The sequence below is a fragment of the Lepidothrix coronata genome, unplaced genomic scaffold, assembly GCF_001604755.1.
Source record: "Lepidothrix coronata isolate B3197 unplaced genomic scaffold, Lepidothrix_coronata-1.0 Scaffold10, whole genome shotgun sequence".
In the NCBI taxonomy this organism is placed as follows: domain Eukaryota; kingdom Metazoa; phylum Chordata; class Aves; order Passeriformes; family Pipridae; genus Lepidothrix; species Lepidothrix coronata.
The window spans coordinates 3,560,967-3,573,360 of NW_016690190.1; the positions used below are offsets into that span (position 1 = coordinate 3,560,967).

Sequence of the window (12,394 nt, forward strand, 5' to 3'; positions counted from 1 at the left end):
GAACATGCCAGGCCCTCCTGAGATGAGCAGGGGCTGAGCAGAGCCATTTGGGCTCACAGATGGGAGCTGCTGTTTCCAGCCAAATACCTCTCCTTGCACTGAGTGAACTGGCTGGGCTGGGCATTGCTTCCAGAAGAACTGCCAGGGCAGTTTCCCATGGGGTCTCCACTGCTGAGACATGGGGTTTGGGAGCAAGAAGGCAGTGGGGGTGAGAGCAGACACACCCCAGAATGTCTCTTTCATGTCTTTCTCTCTACACTTGATACAGTCTGCCCATCACCATGGTATCAGATTATTTTTCAAACACAAATAAAAATATTAATAAAGCAGACACTGGATTTTTTTTTTAATTATGTTTGACCCTGGTGGCTCAGGCAAAGCATGGAATATTTTATTGGATGCTACATATGTCTGCATTTTCTGATTCCCTTACCAAATACCCCATCAGTCCTGAAATACACCATTTGCAGTGCTCACATGCAAGCTTTTTTAATTCTCAAATGGAGAGTAAACAAAGAGAAATGCTAAAGAGCAGGAGGAAACCCAGCTTGCTGTTTACACTGAGCTATGTTTTGGAATATTTTCAATATCTACAAAACCTTACATGAATTTATTAGAAAGGAATAATTTTCTCTTGGGGTGGAGATGCATCTGTTCGCCTGTAGCATTTTTGTGCTGTCTTTTTTTTTTCTCTTTTGGTCCTTCGTCTTAATTTTTCCCCCAAGGTAATGATTCAAGGTGATGGTCCCAAATATTTCTTTGATCTGAAGTATAGGAAGGGGACACAGGTGTAAAACCCAGCCTAAACATCCTGTTTACAGAAGATGCATGTTTTTGCAGGATGATGAGGGTTTCAGTAAAGGATGACGGCATCTTTGCTACCCACAGCATGGTTACTCCCTACTACAGGATAACATTTCCCTCCCATGGTTCTTTCGTTGCATTCAGAAGATTCCCCACTGGTTTATTTCCATCGTAGTGAAATCACTGTTTCTTACACAGTGCAATCTTTTAAAATACTTGTCTGCTAAGTGTGTCCTCTATCCCAAACTCCCTTGACAGCCTGCGTTAATTCCCTCTTCAAACATTACAAGCGGAATTATTGCTCAAAGCTAATTATTCACGAGGGGTGATCTTTCACACGTGTTTGCCCATGTATATGTTTTGTTCCTTATCTTTTGCAAGTGAGCGCTGGAGGTGAGTAGCATGTTACAGGTTTGCACCAAACCAGTACAAACAGATGGCATGCCAGGGAACCCGGATCACTGATTGGGATTCTGTCTATGTTGCTAGGGACCCTTGATATCTATCTGCTGTGTAACAACTCCTATGAAATAGATTGTTGTCTTCAGTCCCATTTGTAATGGGCAAGTGAACATGCTCAAAGCCTGTCAGCACCCAGACACCCCAGACACCCTGCTGCTGGTTTCCGTGCCAAGGGAGTCATTCCTATTCCCTGTCTAGGTGAGGATGTGTATGTGCTGGGCTGCCGTGGAGGGCTGGATTGCTCTGCCACGTGTGCTCACTGTGCTTGGGGCATCAACAAATTCAACCTTGACAGCGGGCGAACATGTCACCAGAGCTCACCTTTGGCAAATGGAGTTGCAGTTATTAGAGAGGTTTTTCATCTTGAAATAAGTGAGACTTGTTCCTCTTTCCCTGCCTGCCTTGTCCTGAGTTCAGGAATGTCCGTTTCTCTTGCCAGTAAAAGCTGAAATTGCCTGGCACTGGGTTATCTGTAATGGCAGCTCTGCTAAGTGTTAACTGTAGAGAAAATGTGACAAATCAAGCTGAGGTGGTTAATTGCAGGAGAAGGTGGTCTTTGAAAGATCCTGCTGCAATTTGTGTGTGTTCCTGTGCGTATATGAGCGTGTGAATGAGCCTGTGTGAGTGTGTTTAGTGAACCAACTCAATATCCAGCATTCAGCTGGTAGCAAGGGATTCCCAGGCTCAGGTGTAGTGAGTGTTCCTGCACACACACTCCTGGACATTTGTGTCTGCAAGTGGCCAGGGAGCCACTTCGAAGAGTCACTGCCCGAAGGTCAGAAGTGCAACTTGTGCACAAAAGGGAGGTATGTGCAAATACGGGTGTGTGTCACTCCTTGCCCTCCTTAAAGGTCTTTTGATACACATTTAGCGAAGTTCATTGTACACTGAGAGAGGGAGGCTCTGAACACTGAACACCGAACACCAAAATTTTAGTTCGTTTGATGGCCTTTCTTCAGTGAGGATCTGCCTATACTATAGCTCTCAGCTGTGATGAAGAGTCACACACAAATGCTATAGAGGTGTGTGTTCCTTTGGCACCTCCAGATTAAAACATAGAAAAGCAAATATAATGACAGTTTGATAAAATAAAGTGTTTGACTTGCTCAGAAATAAAAATGGAGATTTTTTTTTTTTCTTTTACGATCCTCACTTACATGATGAAAGTGAAGTAAGTGTTGTTGCTGTCCAATGCTGGGAACAGCTGTGAGTTCAAAACAAGGCAGGTATTCCAGGTTCAACCCAACATCATCTGTCATGGAAGTAAAAACTAGAAGTAGTCTTTACTTCCATGACAGATACTTCCCTGGGAGTTAAAGGTTGCAGGGCTGGGTGCTGTGGGAGAGTATGCCCTGTGCAGGTGAAAAGGGCTGCAGATATTCTCTACCTGTAGCAATAAAATAACCTGACTGGGGTATGTATTTCTCCACAGATAAAATCTCTCTCTCTCTCTCTCTCTCTCTCTCTGAGCTCCAGGGCAAATACCTTATAAAAGAGAATGTTTAACTCTCCTTCCTCTCTTAATTTAATCTAGCACACCTTTTCCTGAACTAGATAAACTAATGCAGATTCTGGTCCCAAATATTGGGTGTAATGCTATAGGTAAGTGAATGTAAATTTTATTAAGTGTTTTGGGTTGTGTTTGTTTATTTGTTTTTAATGCTGGACAGAATCTGTGATCCATTTATTTTAAAACAGATCCTACATTTTTCCCTAGGCAAAACTTTCAGTATTGAGAATGGTAGATTTGTCTATTTTGACATTATGGTAGATTTGTCTATTGAGAATGGTAGATTTGTAAAGGATAACAAAAAATGGTCATTAAGAGCCTAACTAGCTTTGCAAATACCCTGCAGTTATTCTGCTTATGAACTCTGCTGAAATTAATACAAGCTATAGGCAATGGCTTGTGGTAGGATCAGGCACTGTGGTACTTGGTAGTATTCTGATACCAGTGATTTTAAAAAACAGTTCTGTTCCTAATAGGCTATGTCACTTCTGTAATTCTATTCTGTATTTTTTAATTTTTAATTTTTACTTTCTAGGAAATAAATCAAGACTTTTAGGTTGGATTTTGCTAGATAAACTGGAGATCTGTTACTTAAGGTTTCTTTTACATAGATGTAATAGAGACTACTGCATATAAAAAAAATAGTTGGTCCTTTTTATATTTTTCCTATCCTTTTTTTTTACATTTTCATAGAACCTATGTGCATACTTCAAAATAATACAATTAGGTAAATACGCAGTGAATTAAAGGAGATTGTCACAAGTACACATAATCAGGGAGAGGCAGGCAAGCATGAGATGAGACCAAAGGCCTGAAGAATATTCTAAAGCTGCATCAAAATTAGGCAAAATTTGTTCTCTTTGTCATCATGGGAAAAAAAAAAATTAAACCAGAAACAACAGAAATTACAGTCAATAAAGAAATTATTGGAGTTGAACATGCAAACTGATGTTCTTTCTCACCTGAATAGTCTTTATTTCTGGGAATGGACTACTTGGACTGAGGGAAAACACTCTGGTACAGAAGAACCAGTCAAAAAGAAAGAGCTAACAGAGCTGTTCCTCTGCTTTCGCATCTCATCAAGTTTTTTAGCATCTCAGGACCAGAGTTTCACTCCTGGTCCCTAAAGCCTTGCAGAGTCAGGAAATGCTGGCTCTGGGATTGTTCAGCACAATACTTTAAGCTTCTTCCAATTTTCAGGTGTTTGTCCAGGCTTCTCCACAAACTAAATAGCCCTGCTGCTTAACGCCTCTTTGAACACAGTGTTCACTATATCCTATTAGGTCCACTGTTAGCCTGTTAACCACGGAATTTCTAGCAAAAGCAACAATCCCTCACCCTAGCAACCACTCCCAGTGAACCAACCGCCTCCACCACTAAGCAAGCAGACAGCTGGAATGCAGGTGAGTGTCCACTTGTGGATGGGAGAAGGCAGAGTTTATGTCCTGCTTTGGCAACCAGCAGCTCACCACTCCTTGTATACGACTTGTAGTGACCCAGAAAGAAGAACGGGAAGCCACAGAGACTGTCTGCATCCTGTGGCAATGTTGCTCAGATGCTTTCCTGCAGTAGTTGAGAGGAGAACAAGAAAGCAAAAAAAAGGAATTACATCATTTAATTATAAAGGTACAACAGAGTAGATGAAGAAGTTGCACAGTAACCAGAGTCTGTTCCATTTAGACAATTACTACTCAGAGGACCTTTCATCTTGTCTTTGGAAGGCTGCCAGTTAAACCTGACTGGATGAAGCTCTGCTGCCTGCCATTGGAATCCAATTTTATTTAAAAAAAATTAGAATTTACAATGACCTTCTTATTTCAACCCTCCTTTTACCTTCCTTCTTCCCCCGAGATCCGTGGAACTCATAGTAAATCCTATTTTTAAAACATTTTATTGTGAGCATACTTAGCCCATGCCACCACTGAAAAAAAAAACTCCAAGTAATTCCTGTGCAGCCTACCGCCACCTCAAATAATATGCAAGATTTCTGGGATGAAAGCATTCTCTGTTTTGGTTTGTCAGATACAACTGAGGAAGACAGGCTTAACAGGACTACTCCAGCCGTCACTAGGGATTATTTATACACAAATGGAAAAGCCTGAAGAGAGGCTACTTGCAGCTATCCCTAGGACTAAAATGATTTATTTTTGTAAAACTGCTCGCAATAGTTTGTGATGCTCTGCACTGGACTTTTAAAATGAAATGGGTTTGCCAGGTGAATTAGGACAGCCATTTTTTCATGTATCCTGCATACATTGAAGAATCCAAATGCTTTGTTTAAAATCTGTGCTTGAAATCCCAACAGTTTTCCAAATGATCGCTTTATAACAGGGACTTTATTGAAGTCTTGATTCTGATCCTAGTGAAGTCAATAGTAAATGTTTTATTGAACGTGGTGATGCAGCAAGTTCAGGCCTTTAGTGTTTCCTTTGAGGTTAAAATTGTCCCTGGGTAGGAAGGCCAGTGCAAGGTCTGTGCTCCCTCCTGTCACAGCTGGAGTTCTGCTGGAGGCCTCCAGCGAAATTTAAGCATTTGAGTTGAATCTTAGGCTACCTAGGTATTCAGCCTTTGCAGTTTTTTTTATGCCATAATTATTCTTATTCTGTTGATGTGAGACTGGAACTCAAATAACTGAGATATGGCAAAAACATCCTCTTGTTCAGGGATTTTCTAAAATCATTTAGTGGATGAAATCACTGGTTCACGTGTGTGAGTTCCAAGAGGATTTGGCCGATCATATTCTGAATAAGCAATTTTAATATTTTAATTGCATCAAATTTAAATAGCAATTCATTAAAAAAGTTTCTTTACCACAAGTAATGAGAACCTGACACATTCCTTTGACACATCTGAGATAATTAGTTTGATAATATATATCTGCTAAAAATACTAAGAACATATATGTAATTTAACAGAGCCTCTACTGTTTTTAATCATGTTTTTTTAAAGGGCAAATTTCAATCAAGCTGTTGGCTTTCAAGCAAAATTGCCAGTGAAGACAAATGGAAATTTTGCCTGAGTAAAAATGATGGGATCATGCCCTTCTCAAGAGAAACTGATATTTGCAGAGCTGCCTTCAGGACTGCATGCTTAATTCATGTTCATTTAATTGGACATCCAAATCCCTTTGAGAAATCTCAGCATTTTTATCCTTTCTAACTATTGCTAAAAAATTTTCTCAAAGTGTGGAGGAAAGGTTTAGTAAGTGTTCATATGTGTTCTGTTCACTGTAAAAATAAAAATTTGAAGGATTATTTTGCTCAAATAGAGATGAAACGGTCTGAACTCTTTTGTCATCTCCTGCAATAAAAAATCCACATTAATATTTCTTTTTTGTATTGAAAAAATATTTCTGTGCATTCAGAAAAACTTTAAGAGGGTAATGAGTTCATTAACTATTGCAGAACCAGTAAAAAAGAAGCCTTTATATTTTGTAGGTTTTGCAAAAATAATGGTGATCATTTATAATGTGAGTTACTTGATGGCTCATTGCTCACAAAGTGTTGCTGGAACCCTTGACTACACATTCACCTCTTTAAGAGCAAAAGAAAGAAATGAGATGGTGTTTCCAAGTATTTATTAAGGAATAAATAAATAAAACCTGTTGATTCTGGAATCCAAGTGCCCTTAACAGATCATTTGGAATAGGATCCATTTAAAAGAAAAGAATATACTCTAACACACTTTCTCTGCAGGAGAGGAATCAGACTAAAAAATGGAAATTTCCCCATTTTCTTTCTCATAAAGCCTAATTCTTCCATAAATAAATATTCAGAAATGCCCAGCTGAGCCTGCTGAAATCATAATCCTTTGTAGATAACTACCAGAACAGATGAAAGAAAGGTAGTACTGCAGTTAGGGCAGGGGCTTACAAAGCCAGAATTCAGTCCACAGTCTTTCTTCATGACCTGAGGCAAGTGACTAAATCTCTCATACCTCAGCTCAGTAGCAGTATAATAGGGATTTCGTTCACTATTATTAATACCAGTTAGCGTCCTACCCTCGGATTTATGAGCCTTAATCATGGATCAGAAATCATGGATCAGAAAAACGTCCCTGTCCTTCTGACATGTGGCTGCGCTTTAAATATTGGCGAGTAACGCAGCCCTGTGAGGGAGTACAGGGAGACTACAAAGTAATTATGTTCGGCGTGAGCAGTAGTGGTTTTAGAACACCAGGAGACAAACCACGTTTCTGTAAGCACCACAAAACGTGGGATTCCTACAGGAGTTGTAAAGAGGGATAATGAATTAAAAGTGCGGATGTTTACAGGATGGTCTTCCAAAGACTGAAGGATGGCACCAGAAAAATCATGGGTCATGTCTGCCTGAAGAATTGATAAGTAGGTGATGGGCATTGACCTCTTTGGTTGACTGTAGGAAGAAGCTGACATTTCCTTAATGAAGACAAGTAGATTACACTAATGAGTAGATATGGGGACAGCAGTCTACAGCTGCTAAGAGAAATGGCGTGATCAGAGTGATGTGTTAGCAAAATGATATTTCTAGCAGCATCCTAAATGGATATAGGGAGGGCAAGACCACATTTGTAAAGGTCAGAAAAAGAAATATTGAAGTAATAAAGGCATGAAGTGATGAGAGCCTGGACGGTGAAAGAATATGCAAACCTTAAACATCCCCTGGATCTATGTATGTAATGAGAGATACGAGATGAAGATGTTGCTTCAGTTCTTGACCAGAACAACAAGGAAAGTAATAGCATTGTCTGTGATGATCAAGAGAGGGATTGCTGAAAGAAGGAAGAAGAGCACTAGGAGCTCTGTTTTAGTTATGATAAGCTGAGTTTGATATATGTATGTCTGTAAGGGAGTATTAGAGATACTGCGGGTATGGACCTAGAGAGACAAGTTTATATTAGAGGAGTGAGCCTGGAAATTGCTACATGGAGTTCATGGGGAATCTATGTTTGTGATAGAAATTATCAAGGAATAAAATACAGAAAGAGAAAAGCCCCATGGAGAGAAGAGAAGTATCTTCTGGAGGGCACATGAAAGGAGCAGATTCAAAAGTGGTGCAAGAAAAGTGAGTAATGTCATGATAACTGAAGAAAGACACCACTTCAGGTTAAAGCAGCATAGGAGACTACTGCAGGTAGCTGATATGTTGCAGCAGATGAGAACAGAGGATTCAGACTATGCTGAAAGTTGCTCAGTACGTTAAGTAGAGATTTTGGCAGCAGCAGTTGCAAGGGAGAGGAAGCTGCACTGAACTAGTGGGGAGGACTCCAGGCAGTGTTTGTAGCTGGCATATTCAGAGAGTTTGGTGATGAAAGGGAGGATAGGAAAAGACATGGCATTTATAGAGGAAAATAAATGTTTTAAGATGAATGGTGTTTGTGTTATGAGAGTAAAGAGACAGAGGGGCGTGAGAGGTCAAGGGGAAGACAGCACAACAGTGTCCATAAGGAAAGGCAGGAGGTAAGGTAAGACTGGCTAAGTGGCAAATAAAAGAAAGGAAGAGAGCCATGTAGGAGGTTTTTCACCTGCAGGAGAGAAGAATGAAGAAGGAGTTGTAGGAGGGGAAGAGGAAGCAGAAGGCAAAGCTGTTGGAAGAAGAAAATCATGGCTTGTCATTTTTCTCCTGGAAAAACTGGGTGAAATCCTGTGCAACAGCTGAAGTAGGGACTGAGGAGGCGGGAGGGTCTGAGGAATGAGCCAAATGTGGCAAAGAGGTGATTGTGACTGTGAGTTTGAGATTTAACTGTGCTGAGCTGGAGTAGTAAGTCTAGGACACAAACAGAACTGAATGGGGAAACAATGCATTTATAGTGGAGAAAGTTAGCCAGGCAGGAGGGTTCCCATTAGGGATGCTCTGCTGTGTGAGATGTAGCAGAGACCAACTGGAATGGATCAGCTGGGATTTGGGGTAGCAGGGCAGGAACAGCTAGAGAATGCAGGGCAAGAGATCTGTGAATGAAAGGATGCACCGTGGATAACATCAGCATGTGGAGAAAGGAGAGGAAAGATAAAGAGGGTGACAAAAGACTGAGAGTAGGCAAGAAGTACTTAAAACTGATCATCTGAGGTGACAAAAAGGCCAAGAAGGCTTAGTGTGAAGGAGGTGGCCAGTGGTTGTTGAAGAAAGAGTCCAGGGGATGGTCCAAGCTGTGGAGAAGAAAGATGGGGGGAAAGCACAGGGTCTAGTATAAAGCCTTGCCTTTTGGTGACTGATAGGATCAAACAGAGTTTTAGACTGAACAGAGGAGACATTAAAACATAAAGCTTAAAGGGCAGAGAGGTCATTACTGCTGACTCTTCTATGATGCAAGTTTATCCTGGGTAACCTTACAGAGATGTCAGCATGGCTCTCCCGAGAAGAATTCAGCAGGTTTGTCCAATGTTTGGAACAACTGTTCTACAGTCTCAGCTTGAACCTCCAGTGAAGATAAACAAATAAAATTTTAAGCATTAATTCAGGATATTTTCCACAAAGTGGTGTGTCAGTGTGCATGTGTAGAAAGGTATTTGCACAGCTGGGGGTTTTTTTGGAAAAGGTTTTTACATCCCGTTTTACCTCCATTCCAGTGCCCTCCATTCCAGTTACATTCTGCAAGTAAAAGTGTCACAATCTCTCAAATAAATGCTAGACCAGCTAGGAAGCCTTGGGTCAGAAATAACTTAGACCCTGTGGCAATCTGGTGCATGCCAACTACTGCTCTGCTGGGCTCATGGTGAGATTTCTCCTTACTGAGTGGCCTGCTATGGTCTGCGCCCACTTCTGTTTCTGACTTCAGTGAAGATGTAACATCAGAACAAGCTGCAGTAACCTGAAGTGCTTTGGGGGTGACAGAGAAGTGGGAAAACCATCACTCATGTCCCCTTAAAGCAGAGCTGGGAGGATTTTTCCGGTATCCTCATCTGCTTTTTTTCAGCAGCTCTACCTCAGTCATCTCTGGAGGGACTCTGCACTCAGCGTTGAGAAGGAAACTATTATGTGGGTGATTATCAGCATCTCTTGTCAGATAGTAGGAAATGCACTCAGGCTTTGAAACTGCTTTATCCCACTTCTGTTCCTTGTAAGTAAGTGTCTTGTGCCCTGTGATTCTTTTGTTTCTTACCATAAGCATGCAAGCTGAAACACCGTAAAGGAATGGAGGTTCCAAGGATGTCCCATGTATACAGTAGTGTGGATCCTCTTAAGAAATCCCACCAGATCGAGTGAAAGACACTGAAAATCTCTTGTCACAGCCTTTATTTAATTCTGAGACCTTTTGTTGGTTTTGAGTTTTAACAGCAGACATTTGAAAAGAGCTTCCTAAGTGTATTTCTAGACCTTCTAATAGGATGAAACAGTTATGCTAATTTTATTGGATAACAAAAGCTATTTGAAAAGATCTTTCTGCCTCAATAGGAATATATGATTCTTGTCTCTGTGTCTTTGTGTCTCCATTAATCAGTGAGTATCTCTGAATATGCAAAAGAGCTTTTATAATGCAGATACCTTTTCTTTCTGCCCAGCAGTCATTTAATGATAAAAATATTATAACAAAACCAACCAAACCAAAGAAACAAAAACATTTTTCAGATGTTAAGGGTATAGATTAGGGTCACGAGACTGAAGAGATGATACTGATTTATGGTAGCTGATGATCCAAGTGCTTTGGGTTGTGTTAGGTACTTAAGTGGTTCCCATTAAGAGAGTATCCAAGTACTGTACTTCTTGATCTTTAACCATAAAGGATTTTGAAGAGTGGAATTATCCCTGTTTTACACAGAGGACAGTTGCTCAACAATCCAAATATCCTGCAGGACAAAAGTTCACATTGGAAAAAAATCTCACTTTTTTAGTCCCTAACCACATGAGCTTGTGTTTTGTGTTAAATTTCATCCCTTTTGTATTCACTAGTCCTCAAGATTGCCCAGTTCTGCTCATACGATGTTTTATAAAGGTTAAAGAGATGGGGAGGAATGTTATGGTGATCAGAGAGACAAAGGAGCCAGCCAACAGGAACAGGGCAAATGGAAAAACTCAAATAGCTTAATGGGCTCAAATTGGGAAGTTGGATAATTTCCATCTCAGACTTCTGAAAGATGTGACATTGCAAATCCAGTAAAAAGGATTTTCAATAAATCTGTCTAATTAGGGTGGTACATTAGGAATGAAAAGTAGCAAATCTATATTTAAAGAAAGGAGCAAAAGTTGTCTGGGCCACAGTGGACCTTTTAGTTTGATCATAATAATACCAATAATACTGTTTAAAGTAAGTTCTAAAGGAAAGATTAATTAAATGCACGGGGGAAAAATGAAATCAACATGCAACGTATGTTTTCCTATTTGAACTGTGCCAGACTACCGTGCCATATTTTGCTAGGAAGATAACTGGGGTTTGAGATAAGGAAATGCCTTAGACCTAAGTTATCAGGATTTTGGTAAAGGATTTTATATTCTGCCCCTAAGGAACTGGGTTATTTCAATGTTAAGGTAATTAGTACACAATTTACAGTGTGTTTAAGGAACTGACCAAAGGAAAGCAAAAAGTGCTGAGAGAGGGAGTTTCAAGATAAAGGTCAACAGAAGAGTTCCTGAAGAAGGCGACCGACCTTTTTTAATAATATCATTAGTGATGCTGGAGCAGGGTCTGTAAGAGGAGGTGACAGCTCTCATTGGGCTGGGCACAAAGGAATGAACTTAAGACATTTGCTGCTGCCCCAAGAATGAGACATTGCTTGTATATATTCCAGAAGTCCTGGAATATATACAAGGAACTGGGTACTGTTGAGGACTGGGTGACAGGAAAGTTGTGAAATTTCTTTCTATGTAAACTTTTGGTCCTGGAGAACATGTTTACACTGTTGACTAAATACCCTCTATGTTGCAGACTGGAGTTCTGGTCCTCCAGACATCCAGGCTATGAGGACATCTGGGCTCAGATGCCTTCTCGCTGGGCAGGTACTGCAGAGGGTTTCCTTTCAGGGTGGGAAAGGCACATACCTGAATCTCACCCTAAGCTCAGTTGGGATGTAGCCACACCTTAGCAGGGACAAGGGGTTCATTAAGGTGCACATATCTTGAAGTGCAGACAGAGAGCAGCAGAACCATGGCCAGAAGAAAGGCAGATGTGACTGAAGAACAGAGCTAGCTGGATATTTCAAGAAGAGAAGTGTTAAAGTCATGGGCAAGGTGTAAATCAAGCCTTCTCTGTTACAATCTTTGCAATTTTCGTCAACCACCTGTGATGAAGATGAATTCCAAGCAGGCCTGGAGTGGGATTACTAATGTGAGAAAAGTAATGAAAGATCTATTTTAAACATAGAATTGTTATCCAGAAGAAAAGGAGTTAAACACAGGAGAGGGGGAAGATGTGCTTAAGCTAAGGATGACATTAGCAGGGAAAACGGTGTGTGTGAGGGCCATGAATACAGGTAGGCTAGAAGCTGTGCTGAAGTTGGTCTCTGGAAAGAGCAATGAGGCCACAGCACTTCAAACAGGTTTTTGGAACCATTACACGTGCCAACGGTTCATCTGGCTTGGAGGTATCACCGAGGTTAAGTCAGCCTACTCCCTGTGTCAAAACTGCTTCTGGAAAGAAAAAAGACAAGTTATTGTCATAGGAGACTCTCTCCTGAGAGACACAGAAGTTCCCATATGCAGACTGGAC

At 40.7% G+C, this 12,394-nt stretch overlaps 1 protein-coding gene across 3 annotated transcripts in view; it reads left to right on the forward strand.

Annotated features, from left to right (window-relative positions):
* TMEM178B (transmembrane protein 178B) overlaps positions 1-12,394 on the forward strand; it is a 239,011-nt gene that overhangs the window by 1,311 nt on the left and 225,306 nt on the right. The window lies entirely within an intron of this gene.